Below are 16,116 nucleotides of genomic sequence, written 5' to 3'. Positions count from 1 at the left end.
TTAAAACACTTATCATTAGTGTTGAACCTGACATGGGCCTGGCCTGGCCCAATCCATGATCACCCCTAGTCTATGCCCTCTAGATGCGGAGACCGGAGACATTACAACACCTTCTTGATCGTCGGGAGAGAGGGAAGTGGTGCCGAGAACGCGGGCATGGAGAGAAGGGGAATTGGGGGGATGGGAGATGTAGATGAGGATGGAAATGGTTTCACCAGAAAGTCTCAATGGGCGCTGGAAGATAGGTCTTAGTCAGGGGTCGCACTGGTTCAGCGCCACCATGAACAGTTCATGGCTGCAGACGAAGGTTGAAACCGACTCCCCAAGCGGCAGAGTGAGAAAACACGAGACAACGACGATGACACCTCCACTTCTTCTTGTTTCCAGTGGCTGTCTCTTCTTTCATTGGACTCTTTTGTCCCTATGATCCTCCATTCTTGCTTGTTCAACAAGGGTAGGCGAATCTAAATGATTACCGTTGACAGGAATCCGGCTTCTATCAGTCGCCGGTGATAACAGTCCGACTTCTATCAGGGCAGAATCCAAAATACCTTAGGGGGTCGCCGGTGATGGCGATTAATCACCGCCGGTTGGAAAGGGAGAGAGCGAGAGTGACTGGCGATGGCAGAATCCGGTGATTCTCGAGCAGGAAGTGGAATGGAAGTAATGAGAAGCTAACGGCATGAAGGATAGACTCCGTTGAATTCATCTCGCACGCATTAAACCAACGCACGAATTAAAAGATGCATGGCACGTCCTCATGCTGCGCGAAAGGTGCACGTATATAGCGTGCTGGACTGAAGCCGAGCTCGTAGTAGGGTATATATTTGGAAGGTTAGATGCAAAGAGGTAATGTGTAGGGTGTTGATTTCGGACCCATTTGGGTTATCTTCAATGCCTCCCATTTATCCATGTGATTGATGAGTGCGGGAACAACTCTTAGACTTCACCCCATCTGTCAATGCTAAAAATTAATGTTGGGCCAGTTGGGGTGGAGCATCTAATCGAAATGGCTGTGGCATTGGCATCATTGTCAAGAACAGGTGAGTTCTACGTTGTAGAAGCTATGGTGTTTACGGAAGGCATTGTATTTGCAAAGGAGTTAGCGGTAACGTGGTTTTGCTTATAGGGATGCAAACGGATGGGATTAGATTCGTATATTCAAATCCCATATGATAATAAATATTTGTGATCTGATTTGAAGATTCAATTGAATCTCATAAATGGTGATTTGAATCTGAATCTATTAAGAATGTCTAATATCCGAATATGATCTGATTCGATTTAAATTTTGAAACATTTTAATAAATTATTAAAAGAAAAATATAACAGTTTATATAAAAACAAGAAATATAAATATTTTTCGATTATTTTCATCATAGATACTAATATATATACATGCCTTTTTATAAAAAGTTTACAAAAAAAATGCAATATAAATATATATTTGTAAATAAATATATTAATATATACATGTATTTTTATAAATATATAAATAAATAAATAAATAAATATATATATATATATATATATATAAATCAGATCAGATCGCATCGACCCCTATTTGCTTACAAGGAGTTGCGTAGAAGATTGTGAATATCCTGTTAAATCACTCTCTTGTGGTTCTTTGGCAGTTGCATCACATAATTGTCGATTACAGAGCTACTGCATGAAGTTGAGCATTATTCCATCTCATTTGTTCCACGTACAGTTAATACTGTAGCCGATTGTATTGTTAGATGTACAACCACTTGATCGATAGGATATCGGATCTGCTCCTTTCAGAGCGCACCTCACACCGACCCCACAGGCACATCCTACTATGCATTGGGAACATCTCTAATGAATAATAATATATAAATATGGAAGATGATGATGTACAATTCGGCCGGTCTTAGCTGTCAACGATCTTGCCTCTGAACTGAGTGGTAGGGGACCTGAAACGGAGGGAGTGAAGAAGCTCCGGGGAGAACCCGGCGTAAGGGCTCCGAAGCTCAAGTTAGAGTCTTTTCAAAGGTAAGATAAGCTAGATAGCGCAAAAGTTCGCATACCTCGTTCTTGTGGGGTAGGAGCCTTTTATAACCACCTCGCGCACTCACTTCCAGGCTTCTATCAGATCGGGCATGATTATTTCTGAGCTCCTGCCAGTTCGGACGTCATTTCCTCTGGCCGGACAGAACCGCCACTGCTCCTTTTGTTGGAGCTGTCTCTGCGGCTAGTAATGACGGTGGCAGGTGGCGGTAGCAGGAGGCCGTTTGAAGTGCGGCTGTCAGGTGTCAGATCCCAAATCAGTCAGGTGCACCGCCCTTGGATACGGACGTCCTTGGTGTTAGGTACGTTTGGTCAGCCTGGTGTTTCAGAAGCGAAGTGCTGGAGTGGCGAGCGAGATATCTTGAGTTCGGTTTGGGGAGTGTTCCGAGCTGCCATGGGTCAGCTCGGGTCACAGCTTTGTGAGGCTTGGGACCTGAGGTAGTTCGTGCTCCTTGCAGGGAGCTCGGGTTCTTAATAGGGAGCTCGGACTCCCAATAGGGAGCTCGGACTCTTGGTAGGGAGCTCAGGCTCCTAATAGAGTCCGGTCTGGTGGAGTTCGGGCTCGGTAGTGAGGTTGGACTTCGTTACTTTCGGTGCTCGTTTTGGGCGCTCTACTGTCCCGAGTTGTTTGCTCTTGCCACGTGTCGGGTGATTGCGAGGTCGGGCCAAATTTCCCTTCATCAATTGCCCCCCACTCCCTGCGACAAGGGTCCTGTCTTGGCGCGGGGAATTCGTAAGGTAGCAGGAGGGTTTTGGTCCGTACTGAGGGCGCTTTAATTTGATTTTCAAAAAGGGCGCGCGTTTGAGAGACGTGATGGTAGCCGTTCGGGAGTCGTGCTGCAGATGCTTTCATTGTGAGGAGACGTGCGCCGACACCCTGTCAGTTTCGAGAAGATGCGTGCTGACGCCCCGTCCTCTGATAGGACGTGCGCGACGCTTCGTCAGTTTCGAAAAGACGTGCGCTGGTCGGCTTCGGAAGACGTGCGGTTTAGCGCGGCTGTGGACCGTTGGATTGGCTTCGATCTGGAACGTTGCTTTCCGGCCGCTGTGGATATAAATAGCGCCGGGGGGCGGGGGGCGTCCTCGCTACTGTACCTCTTGAGCTCGCGCCTAAGTTTCAGTTCGCGTCCAGGCTCTTCAGCTCGCGTCCTAGGTTCTTTGCTTGTTCGAGCTTTCGTGGTCTACTTCAGTTTTCTTCCCGGGTGAGTGCTCTTGGAATCCCATTCCATTCCCTGATGTCTAGTTCGGAGGGTTCAGACAGTTCAAGCGGGTTTGATGCAGGTTCTACGAACCAATTTGCGTCCCCTGGTAGTTCAAGTGAGCCCGATGTAGGTCCTGAGGAAGGGGTTGAACCTACAGGCCGAGGTGCCTCGGGTAGGTCGGTGTCCACCTCCTGTCGTGGCCGGGCTTTAGATCAGTTCGGCCCTTCGACTATGACGCCTGAGGGACTTCAATCCCTCATAGACTACTACAACTTGCCCGGGGAGCACGCCTACTTCATCCCTACGGGTAGCTTTCCTTGGGAACACGGTCCTGATGAGATCGTGATTTTCCGGGAGCAGCTTGCTGCGGGGCTGCGACTGCCTTTTCATCCTCTTTTCGTCGAGGTTCTAAACCACTTCGGTGTGACGATCGGCCAGCTTCACCCGAACTCCATTAGGAATTTAGTGGGGACGATCTCCTTATTCTGTGACGAGAACTTTCCTTTGGATCTGGAGATTTTCTCCTCTATTTTAATGCTGAAAAAGCAAGCGGGTCCCCTCCCTGGGCGTAGGCGGGCATATTACTTGTCTCCTCGCCCAGGCTTCAAGCTCTTACACGGACTCCCTAATAAGGTCCCGGCGTGGAAGCGGGACTATTTCGGGGTGCGAAGTGCGCTGGGGTGGCCGTTTTAGACCGGTTGGGGGATGGTCGCTCCCGACTCCGGCGTCACACTTGATAAGGAGACGGCGAAGGGCCTCCGGCAATGGGCGCGGCTTGGGCTGGAGTGTCAACGGTATCTGACGGAGGCCAAGCTTATTGCTGCTGGCCTGAGTTCGGGTAGGTTCTTCCCCTAGCGATCCTGTCTTGCTCTTCTTTTACTTGTTTTACTAATGCCGAATCTCCTTTTCGCAGGTACGATGGACTCTCGAGGGACCCGAGGTGGGCACTTGTTCCAGGGCATGAAGAGGAGAAAACGGGTGGCTAAGCGAGCTCGCACCGAACCACCCCAGGGTGCGGAGCCCGAGGTGCTGGACTACCCGGCGGAGGATCAGCCTATGGAGCCCGAGATGGCCCCTCCTATGCAGGAGCCGGCGGGGGCTCCTTATGCCGAAACCACTCACACAGGGGCTCCCGCTTACTCCGAGTCTGCCCATACGCGAGCTGGGCTGTCAGTGATTATATTGCTTCGCCGGATTTCGAGGATCTGATGGTGGACTCCTACAGGAGGGGTTTCAAGCTAAGCCGGTTTCAAGCTAAGCCATATCCACTTCGCGCATTACTCAAGAGATGGCCAATGTTGTGGATGCCGAACCGGACTCCGAGGGGGAGGCAGGTCCTTCGGGTGTTGTCGAAGTGGCTTCTGATAATGATGAAGTAGCCCCCGACTTGTAAAAGATGAAGTGGCTTTTTTGTATTTTTTTTTTGCTTTTTTTTTGAATGTACACCTTTATCTGAAATGAAATGGCTTTTTTGTTTAAGTGCTAGTTGTCCTGTCTTCGAGCTGCGTTTTTTGCCGAACTGACCATTTCGGTCCTTTAGTTCATTTTTTACCTCGGCTTCGGGGTACTTGCCTTGGTGGTTTATAGGTAGTATCTTCTTAAGTTGACGATGTTCCATGCTCGGGGTACTTGTTTTCCTTCTAGGGTTTCGAGCTCGTATGCCCCCACCGAGTGCTTTCTTTACTCTGTAGGGTCCTTTCCAGTTTGGTCCAAGTTTCCCTACGCCGGGTTCGGGCACCATGACCTTACGGAGAACCAGGTCGCCGACGCGGAAGTTCCTCTTCTTTACTCGCGCATTATAATACCGAGCTACCTTTTGCTAGTAGGCCGCAGTTCGGATGTGCGCGAGGTCCCTCACTTCGTCCAGTAGGTCGAGGTTGGTGCGTAACTCGCCCTCGTTTGTCTGTTCGTCGTATGCTTCTAGTCGTAGCGTAGGTACTTCTATTTCCGCTGGGATCACCGCCTCGGTGCCGTAGGTGAGGTTAAAGGGGGTCTCTCCTGTGGTGGTCTTTTCCGTGGTTCGGTGAGCCCACAAGACACTTAGTAGCTCGTCCACCCACAACCCTTTAGCTCGGTCTAGTCGTGCTTTCAGTCCGCGGAGGATGGCTTTGTTCATTACTTCTGTTTGGCCATTTTCCTGCGGGTGTGCGACCGACGTGAAGTTCTCACTAATTTCCATACTTTGGCACCATTCTTGGAACTTGATATCTTCGAACTGTTTGCCGTTGTCGGAGATCAGTACCCAAGGTAGCCCGAAGCGACATACAATGTTCTTCCAAAAGAAGTTCTGTATGTTTCGGGCTGTAACTATTGCCAGGGGTTCAGCTTCTATCCACTTTGTGAAGTAATCTACTGCCACCACTAGGAATTTTCTCCCGCCTGTCATTGGTGGGAATGGCCCCAGGAGGTCGATGCCCCATTGGGTGAAGGGCCATGGGCTGGTGAGGTATTTGAGGTCGGCAGCGGGCTGATGGTGAATGTTGGCATGCTTCTGACACTTGTCGCATTTTCTGACGAGCTCGATTGCCTCTGTTTTCATCGTTGGCCAGTAGTATCCTTGTTGAAGTGCTTTTTGGGCGAGGGCTCTGCCCCCCAGGTGTCTGCCGCACAAGCCTTCATGAGTGTCGCGGAGTACCAACCTGGCTTCGGCTGGGCGCAAGCATCGCAGGTAGGGGAGCGTGTAGGATTGTCGGTACAACCGTTCGTCTATCATGATGTATTTGGCTGCCTGGCGCTGCACCCTCTTGGCTGCGTTGCGGTCCGCGGGGAGGGTTCCGTCTAGCAGGAAGCTCGCGAGTGGGTCGATCCAGCTCGGCTCTGCTTCAGTGACGGGAGCGACCTCTTCTGCCCCACCGAGAATGCTGGGCCGAGGTAAGTCCTCTACGTACACGGTTCTCCTGGCGTTGTGGCTCGTGCTAGCTAGTCGGGACAGGGCATCGGCCTCAGCATTCTCTGACCTCGGGATTTGCTTGATGAAGTATGACTGGAAGTTGAGCAGAGCCTCCTTTACTTTTGCCAAATATGCAATCATTGTGAGCTCGCGCGCTTCGTATTCGCCTGTAACTTGGTTGACGACGAGCTGGGAATCACTGCAGATAACCATGTGCTTTGCTCCAACCTTGTGCGCTAGGTTTAGCCCGGCTATCAGTGCCTCGTACTCCGCCTCGTTGTTGGATGCCGCGAACTCAAAGCGTAGTGTGTATTCCAGCTTCGTTCCGCTCGGGCTGCGTAGCACTATTCCAGCCCCGCTGCCTTGTTGGTTCGAGGAGCCATCTACGTGAAGGATCCAGGGCTCCTCATCCCAGTTCGCGCTTGGTCTAACCAGGAGGGATGCTACACTGGCTGCTACTTCATGGGGTTTGGACTCGTTTGGCTTGGGAGCCCCGAGCTCGCCCGAACTGGGGATCTCGGGCTCGACCGGCTCGGGGGCTTCGAGGCTAAACGTGCATTCGAGGCTAAACGTGCATTCTGCGATAAAATCTGCCAAGGCTTGGGCCTTAATGGCAGTTCTTGGCTTGTACTGGAGATCGTACTCGCTGAGTTCGATGGCCCACTTCGTCAGTCGGCCGGAAACCTCGGGTTTGAGTAAAACTTGTTTCAGAGGTTTGTCGGTCATGACAATGACAGTGTGAGCCTGGAAGTACGGGCGGAGTTTTCGTGCTGCTATCACCAGTGCATACGCTAGCTTTTCTATCTGCGGGTACTTTGTCTCTGCTCCCTACAAGATTTTACTGACATAATATATGGGTCATTGGACCCAGTCTGCTTCCTTTACTAGTACCGAACTGACCACCTCGTCGCTAGCCGAGAGGTACAGTTCTAAGACTTCGCCTTCCTCGGGCCGAGCTAAGGTTGGCACACTGGCGAGGTAACCTTTTAGCTTGTCAAACGCGAGCTGGCAATCTTGGGTCCACTCAAACCCTTTGCCTTTGATTGCTTTGAAGAAGGGTAGGCAGCGATCTGCCGACTTGGACATGAAGCGGCTTAGAGCGGCTATGCGGCCGTTTAGCCTCTGAACTTCTTTTACTTTCCGAGGCGGTCTCATATCTAGGATGGCTTTTATCTTGTCCGGGTTGGCCTCGATACCGCGCCGATTGACAACGTAGCCTAGGAATTTGCCCGAGGTGACGCTAAAGACACATTTGTTGGGGTTCAATTTCATGCTAAACTGACGCAGGATTTGGAAGACAAAGTCCAAGTCTTTTATTAGTTCTTGCGAAAATCGTGTCTTGACGACCATGTCGTCTACATAACACTCTATCTTCGTGCCAATCAGGGGCCGAAACAACCTATTTACAAGTCTTTGGAAGGTCGCCCTGGCATTTTTTAACCCGAAGGGCATGACCTTGTAACAGTATAGACCGAGCTCGGTTATGAAGCTGGTTTTTTCCTCGTCGGACTGGTCCATCCGAATTTGGTTGTAGCCTGAGTAGGCATCCAGGAAGTTTAGCAACTCATGTCCCGAGGTCGCGTCCACTAGGCGGTCGATCTTAGGAAGGGGGAAGCAGTCTTTCGGGCAAGATCGGTTCAGGTCGGTGTAGTCGACGCACATGCGCCACTTGCCGTTCGCCTTTTTCACCAGCACAGGGTTGGCCACCCAGCTCGGGTAATGGACTTCCCTTATGAAGTCTGCCGCGAGGAGCTTCTCGACTTCCTCGTCGACCGCTTTCCAACGCTCTAGGGCTAAGTTCCGTTTCTTCTGTCTAACGGGTCTGACTAAAGGGTCAGTGTTATGTTTGTGAGTTATAAGGCCAGGGTCAATACCGGGCATATCGGCTGCGGACCATGCAAAAATATCTAAATTTTGAAGTAAAAAACTTACCAGTTCTATCCGTAGGGGTTCTTTGACGGAAGCACCGATCTGGAGTGTGCGAGCTGGGTCCGTAGGCGAGGTTGGAATCGCGACTGTTTCCTCTGTGGGCGAGGCTCGTTCTTCGCCTTGTTCCGCGGGCCGCTCCAGATCGAGGTCGCCGGCTGCCTTGGTCTTTCCCTTTAGGGCGGCAACGTAGCACTTGTGGGACTCGAGCTGGTCGCCCCGCGCTACCCCCACACCGAAGTCCGTAGGGAACTTCATGGCCAAATAGTAGGTGGAGACCACCGCTCGTAGGATATGCGTGATTGGCCGCCCTATTATGGCATTGTATGGGGAGGGGGTCGCGACCACCAGGAAGTCGTGGTTGAGTTTGACCGCACAAGGCCACGTGCCGACTTCCACAGGTACCGTTATTTTTCCGAGGGGCCTGACTTCCTCTCCGCTGAAGACCACCAGGGGAGTGTTTGCGGGCTTCAGTTCGCTCATCGGCAGCTGTAGCCGATCAAACGCTGATTTGAAGAGGATGTCCGTCGAGCTGCCCGAATCTACGAGTACGCGTCTAACCTCGAAGTCGCTGATCCTTAGTTTAATGACAAGCGCGTCATCGTGGGGGTAGCGAACTCCTCGCGCGTCGTCTTCCATGAAGAGGATTGGCTCTTCGGTCTTTGGCCTTTTCGGAGGGTTCCGCTCCTCGAAGACCGCTTCGCGAACTGAAGTCCGGGCTGCTGCCGATGTACACCCCGCTACCACCGAACCTCCCACAATTACATGGATGGTCCCCCGAATTGGCCTCTCTATCGGAGGCTGTCGCTGCAACGGTTCGGCAAGCCTGCTGCTAGATTCGGGGGCGTCCTTTTCGTGCTCGCCTGGCCGATCCGCTTTACTGCTATTATTGTTGTGCTGTACAAAGTTTCTCAAGTATCCACGACGGATGAGCCCCTCTATTTCATCTCGGAGGTTATTGCCCTGCTCGGTACTATGACCATGGTCCCTATGGAAACTACATACAAATTCTTGTTTCTTTCGTTCGGATTTCCCTTTAGGCGAGGTGGCCATTTCACGTACGGGGCGTCCTTGATCGTCATTAAGATCTCGGTCCGCCTTGTGTTCAGTGGCGTGTAATCCGTCCGAACTGGTAGGGGAGCCCGGAACGACTAGTTCGGTTTTGGGTCCCGGGCCGGGTTTTTTCGGTCGGCTGAGTTAGAGGGCTCGCCATCCCTCTTTCTTTTCTCGTTTTCGCCCTCAGTTCATTGGTTGATTTCCTCCTCCGTCCTCATGAACTTGTCCGCGAGCTTGAGAAACTCGGCCACGGTCGCGGGCTGGTTAGCTACCATGTGCCATTTGAACTCTTTGTGCGTCACCCCTCTTTTTGCTGCCGCGAGCTGCACCGCGGGGTCTAACTGCGGTATCTGTAAGCATGCTTCATTGAATCGTTTGATGTAGCCCCGTATGGGTTCTCCTTCCCTTTGGACTACCCCGAAGATGCTTTCCTCTACTCTGGGGCACCGTTTGCTGGTGACAAAGTCTGCAGTGAAGACCTGCACGAACTGAGCCCAGCACTTTATTGACCTGGGGGTCAGGTTCCTATACCAAGTGCGGGCTACCCCCCTGAGGGTGGTGGTGAAAGCCACGCACATGCATGATTCGCTGGCTATGGCGAGGTGCATTTGGGACTGGAAAGCGTCAACGTGGTCGTTGGGGTCAAAGGACCCGTCATACTTGTCTAGAGGTGGGAGCTTGAAATCTCTGGGCAAGGGGACTACCAGGAGTTCTGACGCGAGGGGGGAAGGAACTGAGAGAATCGGGGCAATTCCTACCTCGTCCGAGCTCGTCTCGCCTTTGCCTCTGAGCTCTGATAGGACGCGGGTGGCAGTTCGTCGACCTCGACGGCGCCTTCGCTATTGAGTGGGCCTTGTACTGGCGCTGCTAGCCTCCGTGTTGCTGAGCTCAATGGGCCCAGAGTGCTGGTAGTCCGCTGCTGCCAGTGCGCCGAATCGGTTTTCCAGGAGTGGGAACTCCGGTTTGGAGCCCCGAGGTGCCAATCTCGCAGGCGAGGTTCCCGACCCGCTTGCGAGCTGCGAGGCGGGGATGACTTTTCTCTCTCTCTGGCTTGGGGACGAGGCCTGGCTGTTTAGGGGGTTCTGGGGCCTGGAGGCCTTCCCTTGGTGGGGGCGCCCATCCTGCGGAGAGGCCTTGACCAGCTTCGGAGCAGGGTGGCGAGGTGGAAGTAGTGGTTGGTTCGGTGGCTGTTGGGGGAACTGCTGTTGATAGTGATACTGGGAGAGGTTGTGCAACACTTGGTGCTAGTGAAGTTGGTGTTGCTGGAATTGTTGCATCTGGGCTTGCATTGCCCGCATGCACTGCATCAGGTCGTCCAACCGATTTTGGCTAGCTGCCAGGGGGACGGCGGTTGGTTCAGCGAAGGTAGTCTCGATGGGGAGAGGAAGGGGGATGTTTGTGGCAGGAAGGTTTACAGGCGCCACTGCTTGTGGCGTATTCAGATTGGGAATTCCGTCCACCGAGAGGGGGATGGTAAACTGCCCAACACACACCACGGGAACTTGAGGCTGTTCCCCAGTGGTGTTTGTCTCTATGCCGCGTCCGGCGTTGCTAGAAGAGGCCATGAGTGTTGAGTTTTTCAAAGAAGAAGAAAGGGGTATGAAAGTTTGGAGGGAGGCCTTTTGAAGCGTTCCCACAGACGGCGCCAATTGATGATGCACAATCCGGCCGGTCTTAGCTGTCAACGATCTTGCCTCTGAACTGAGTGGCAGGGGACCTGAAACGGAGGGAGTGAAGAAGCTCCGGGGAGAACCCGGCGTAAGGGCTCCGAAGCTCAAGTTAGAGTCTTTTCAAAGGTAAGATAAGCCAGATAGCACAAAAGTTCGCATTTCTCGTTCTTGTGGGGTAGGAGCCTTTTATAACCACCTCACGCACTCACTTCCAGGCTTCTGTCAGATCGGGCATGATTATTTCTGAACTCCTGCCAATTCGGATGTCATTTCCTCTGGCCGGACAGAACCGCCACTACTCCTTTTGTTGGAGCCGTCTCTGCGTCTAGTAACGACGGTGGCTGGTGGCGGTAGCAGGAGGCCGTTTGAAGTGCGGCTGTCAGGCGTCAGATCCCAAATCAGTCAGGTGCGCCGCCCTTGGATACGGACGTCCTTGGTGTTAGGTACGTTTGGTCAACCTGGTGTTTCAGAAGCGAAGTGCTAGAGTGGCGAGCGAGATGTCTTGAGTTCGGTTTAGGGAGTGTTCCGAGCTGCCATGGGTCAGCTCGGGTCACAGCTTTGCGAGGCTTGGGACCTGAGGTAGTTCGTGCTCCTTGCAGGGAGCTTGGGTTCTCAGTAGGGAGCTCGGGTTCTTAATAGGGAGCTCGGACTCCCAATAGGGAGCTCGGACTCTTGGTAGGGAGCTCGGGCTCCTAATAGAGTCCGGTCTGGTGGAGTTTGGGCTCGGTAGTGAGCTTGGACTTCGTTACTTTCGGTGCTCGTTTTGGACGCTCTGCTGTCCCGAGTTGTTTGCTCTTGCCACGTGTCGGGTGATTGCGAGGTCGGGCCAAATTTCCCTTCATCAGAAGATGTTCCTGATACATGGTGGAATGTGCCTATGAGGTCGGTGTGAGGAGCAGATCTGGTCTTAATCGATTGCATCAACTTTCTTATTTTGTGTACCCAAAAAAAAAAAAGAAAAACAAAAGCAAAAAAAAAAAGAAAGAGAAAAGAAAGAAAGAAAATGGGACCAATCTAATGGTAAGTCATCATACTTCATTTATTAACATACTAACGGGGACTTGTGCTAATGCACAGGCTTTGTTAAGAGAAAGTTAAATAATAGAAACACACAAGAGTATACAATTGTTTTATATTATAACTTTTTAATTAATTAATAATTATTTATATTTTATATACTACTTTTAAATTTTTTATAATATAAAAATAATAACTAATTTCATCTATGGTTGTTCATAAAACTGGTGAAACTTACCGACTCAACCCAATATCCAATTACTAAAGATAAATTTATTACAAAAATACATTAAGTACAATAAATTAAATTTAAAATGTTAAATAATAGTATTTCAATATCCAATAATTATAAAAATTTTCTGTTAAATAAAAAATAGATTTATACAAAATTATTGAAAATATATTTATCACAAAAGTACATTAAATAATTACTAAAAATACAATAAATACTAATTTTAGTATATATAAAATATATAATAAATATAGATTAATTTTTTGAAAGTTTTTTCTAGGATTATTAATTGATATAAGTGAAATTAGTTATTTAGAATATTATTTAAAATTTTAAAATATTAATAATTTATTGAATTTAATAATCCTTAAAATTATAATTTATACTATTATTACATAACTTTGTTGTTTTAACTATTTGAAATTTAGTTGTGTTAAATATTTTGATATTGAAAATATTTAGTTATTTAAATATTTAAATAATATGTAAAATATTTAATTTTTTATTTGAATTTTATTTATTTTAAATTTATTATTTCATATTAAATTTTTTATTTTATAACTATTTATCTATTTCTAATATTTTTTTATTTATGATATTTAAGTATTAAAATATTTAAATAAGATTTTATTTTTTAATGTTAAAGTTTTATTATTTGAATAGAATAATCCATAAAATTATAATTTACACGTGATGAATTATGTAAAATTATAAAATTATTAATAATATGAATATTATTAAGGGGTTTTTACCATGCATTCCCCCTCATAATTCATAGTTTGATTGTACAATTTGGGCCATTGTCAAGGGGGAAAAGATGCCAAATTCATGGGGGGGATGGTGTTTATAGGGGGAGTTGGGAATAAATACTTTTGGGAAAAAAATTTCCCAATTCTGAGGTGGACTAAACACTAAAAATCCCTATTATTAAATCTATTATAATTGTTTTTGTGTTTTTAATAAATATTTTATAGTTATTATATAATTTTGTTATAATATTTAAATAATTCTTAAATTTTTCAATTCAAACTTTCTTTAGATAGATATAGATAAAAAGTGGGGGAGAGGATAAATAAGTATTATAGATAATTTAGGTGATAAATGGGAATTAGAGATAATTTAGGAGAAAAATAGTGGTGACACTTGGTTAGACATTATCTATTGATTGTTAGAGATAATTTAGCCTGTGTTGTTTCCTTATTGGTTTAATGGGCAATTAGGAAAGGAGTTTTGAGCAAGGAGAGGCATGGTGATTTGGGCAACCTTACTTTATATCAATGATCAAAGTATCAGTATCGGAAAGTTTGGATAGCATACAGATATGGATACGCTTTGGAAACATATGGATAGGAACGAAAGATATAAAAAACACATGGATACGCTAAGAAAATGATACAAATTTCGTAAATACATCAATTACATTAATTTTAAAAGTCAAAATAGCCACAGATAATGCATAAATACATAAAGAAATATACTAATATAACAAGATACATAAATCATGGTTTTCAAAATTGGACCGGACTGGATGGTCGGACCAGAAAAACTGGGAACTGGTAAGGTGAACGGTTTTGGTTTTCCCCAAAACCGGAAATTTGCCCAAAACCGTTGATTTTGGTCAACAAACCGCTAACCCGGGCGGTTAACCATTCGGACGGTTTTGACTATTTTTATTTTTTTCTATTTTTTGTTAGAAGGAGCTAACCGTTCGACCTGGTAACCGGACCCCTAACCGGTTCAATCTCCGAGTCATTTTTAAAATCCATGACATAAATATCATACAATTTTGTTGATAATCCAACAATTAAGAGTCTAAGACTCATATTATATATTTTTTACAAAGTAAACAAGCACAAAACCATTATTATATTAAATTCTATAAGTGCAAGATACAAAACATAGGCAATTATTATATTTTAATTACTATAGCAATTATTTTCTATTTTTACTTTTCAATATTAACAAAAAAAGTCAACTAAATATTAAATTTTGAAATGTTTGATAATATCAAAATTACTATCATATGAAATTTATAATTTTTCTAAGATGCATATATTATTATCATATTTTTACTTTTAATCTTAACTAAAAGTATATAAAAAATATTAAAAATTTCTAAGATACATATCATATGAATTTCATAATTTATAATTATTAAAGTAATGATCCCATTATTAACACTTTTATTTTCTATAGTTTTTTCTGAAATAATAAATCATTTTTTATATAAATATAATTAATGGATTTGATAAATTCAATTTAATATTATATTCTTGAATATTTTGTATACAAAATTTTTATTTTTTGTAGATAATAAATATGTTATTTTTAGTCTAAATTAAAATATCAATGAATAATTCATAAACACAAATTAAAATTTGAAGATACATGTAATGTACAAATTTATGAAATTTAAGTACAAAAATAATGATCTATTATTAATATTTTAATTTGTATAAATTTATTGAGAGTAAAAAACAATTTTTGATGTAAATGTAAATTTGATAGATTGTTTACTTTATTAATGTTTATAAAATAGTAATTTTTAATATTATTATTTTTTATTTTAAGTTAGAATTATTGAACATAAACATATAGTATTTGTCTACGTTCATGTTAATGATATAGTTAATAAAGTGTATTTTATTTCGCTTAATATTACAAGTTGAATGATGGCATAATGACTTAAAATGCTAGTGCATAGTGACATGGGTCTCGAGACTTGAGTTTGAATCTTCATAGGAGCGCTTTTTAAACAAGACAAGAGATGTGTGTATCATCTTGTATCAGAATGTATCGGTCGCTATCGGCTGATATGGTGCGATACACACCAATACTGATTTGTATCTTGTCAATACGCACGACTAGACGTGTATCGTACTAGTCATAGCGTATCTCGTATCTGTTCTTACCGGTACCGATACGATATGCCTCATATTGAGCTTATCGTGTTGATATTTTAATCCTTGCTTTATATATATGGCATAGTAATAGCTGGCCCTTGTGCGATGCATGGGAAAAATATGTTAGGATTTATATGGCATAAAACTTATTACTTTATGGGGCTACACAACCCAGGGGTAGGGATGTAATTTTCCCCATCCCCACCTAGTCGCCTCAGTGAGGCGGAGATGGGGATGGAGACTACCTTAGTGGGTATGGGATTAATAGGAATATTCAATTGGGAACGAGGAGGGGGTGTAAAGTCCAATCCCTACCCCGCCCCACATTATATATTATTAAATATATGTCTATATATTATATTAAGTATATAATATTATTTATATTATATATGAAAATATTATTTTTATTTTAAATTTTCCTTTATTTTAAATAACTAGCTTTTTGAAAACAAACTTTTAATTAAAAAATTGGGAATTTACGTCCCCAATGGGGAACCCGTCTCCACCAGGGACTAGGGATGCAATATATATGTATATATATATATATATATATACCCGCCCATTGCTATTCCTACCTAGGGGGTCATCCCCCAAACCCATAAATATAGTTCCAATAATTAAGGCAATAATAATTGTGGAAATTATTAAAATTTTTCCAATTATTTATTTGAATAATTGGAAGTTTTATAATTTAACTTTCACTAAATTAAATTACCAAAATCAGTAATTTTTAGTAATTAAATAATCAAAGTCACTAGTTATTTCTGAAAATTATAGTAAATACCAAAATTACTGAAAATGTAAAAAATGAATTAGTTTTCCATTGAAAATTAGTTTTCCACTAAAAAAATTAATGAAAATTAGTTTTCCATTGAAAAATTAATGAAAATTTTTAATTATTATATGATAATATCATTATATATTGATAAATTGGCCAAAATTACTGAAAATATCAATAACTACTTATGGCTAAAAATTACTGAAAATGTTGAAAAATAAATTTATATTTATAAATTTTCTAATAAAAAATTACCGGTAATTGTTAATTGTTAAATTTGTATTAATTAATTTTTTAGTTAATTATTAATTTTTCAGTAATTATTTATTTGAATAATTAATTTTCAAAGTTTTTTGATTTTAAATTACCAAAATCAGTAATTGTCAGCGAGTAATTTTTAGTAATTAAATT

This window comes from Nelumbo nucifera, chromosome 1 (assembly GCF_055504915.1).
Source record: "Nelumbo nucifera cultivar China Antique chromosome 1, China Antique-T2T, whole genome shotgun sequence".
Taxonomy (NCBI): domain Eukaryota; kingdom Viridiplantae; phylum Streptophyta; class Magnoliopsida; order Proteales; family Nelumbonaceae; genus Nelumbo; species Nelumbo nucifera.
This window is presented reverse-complemented; position numbering follows the sequence as displayed.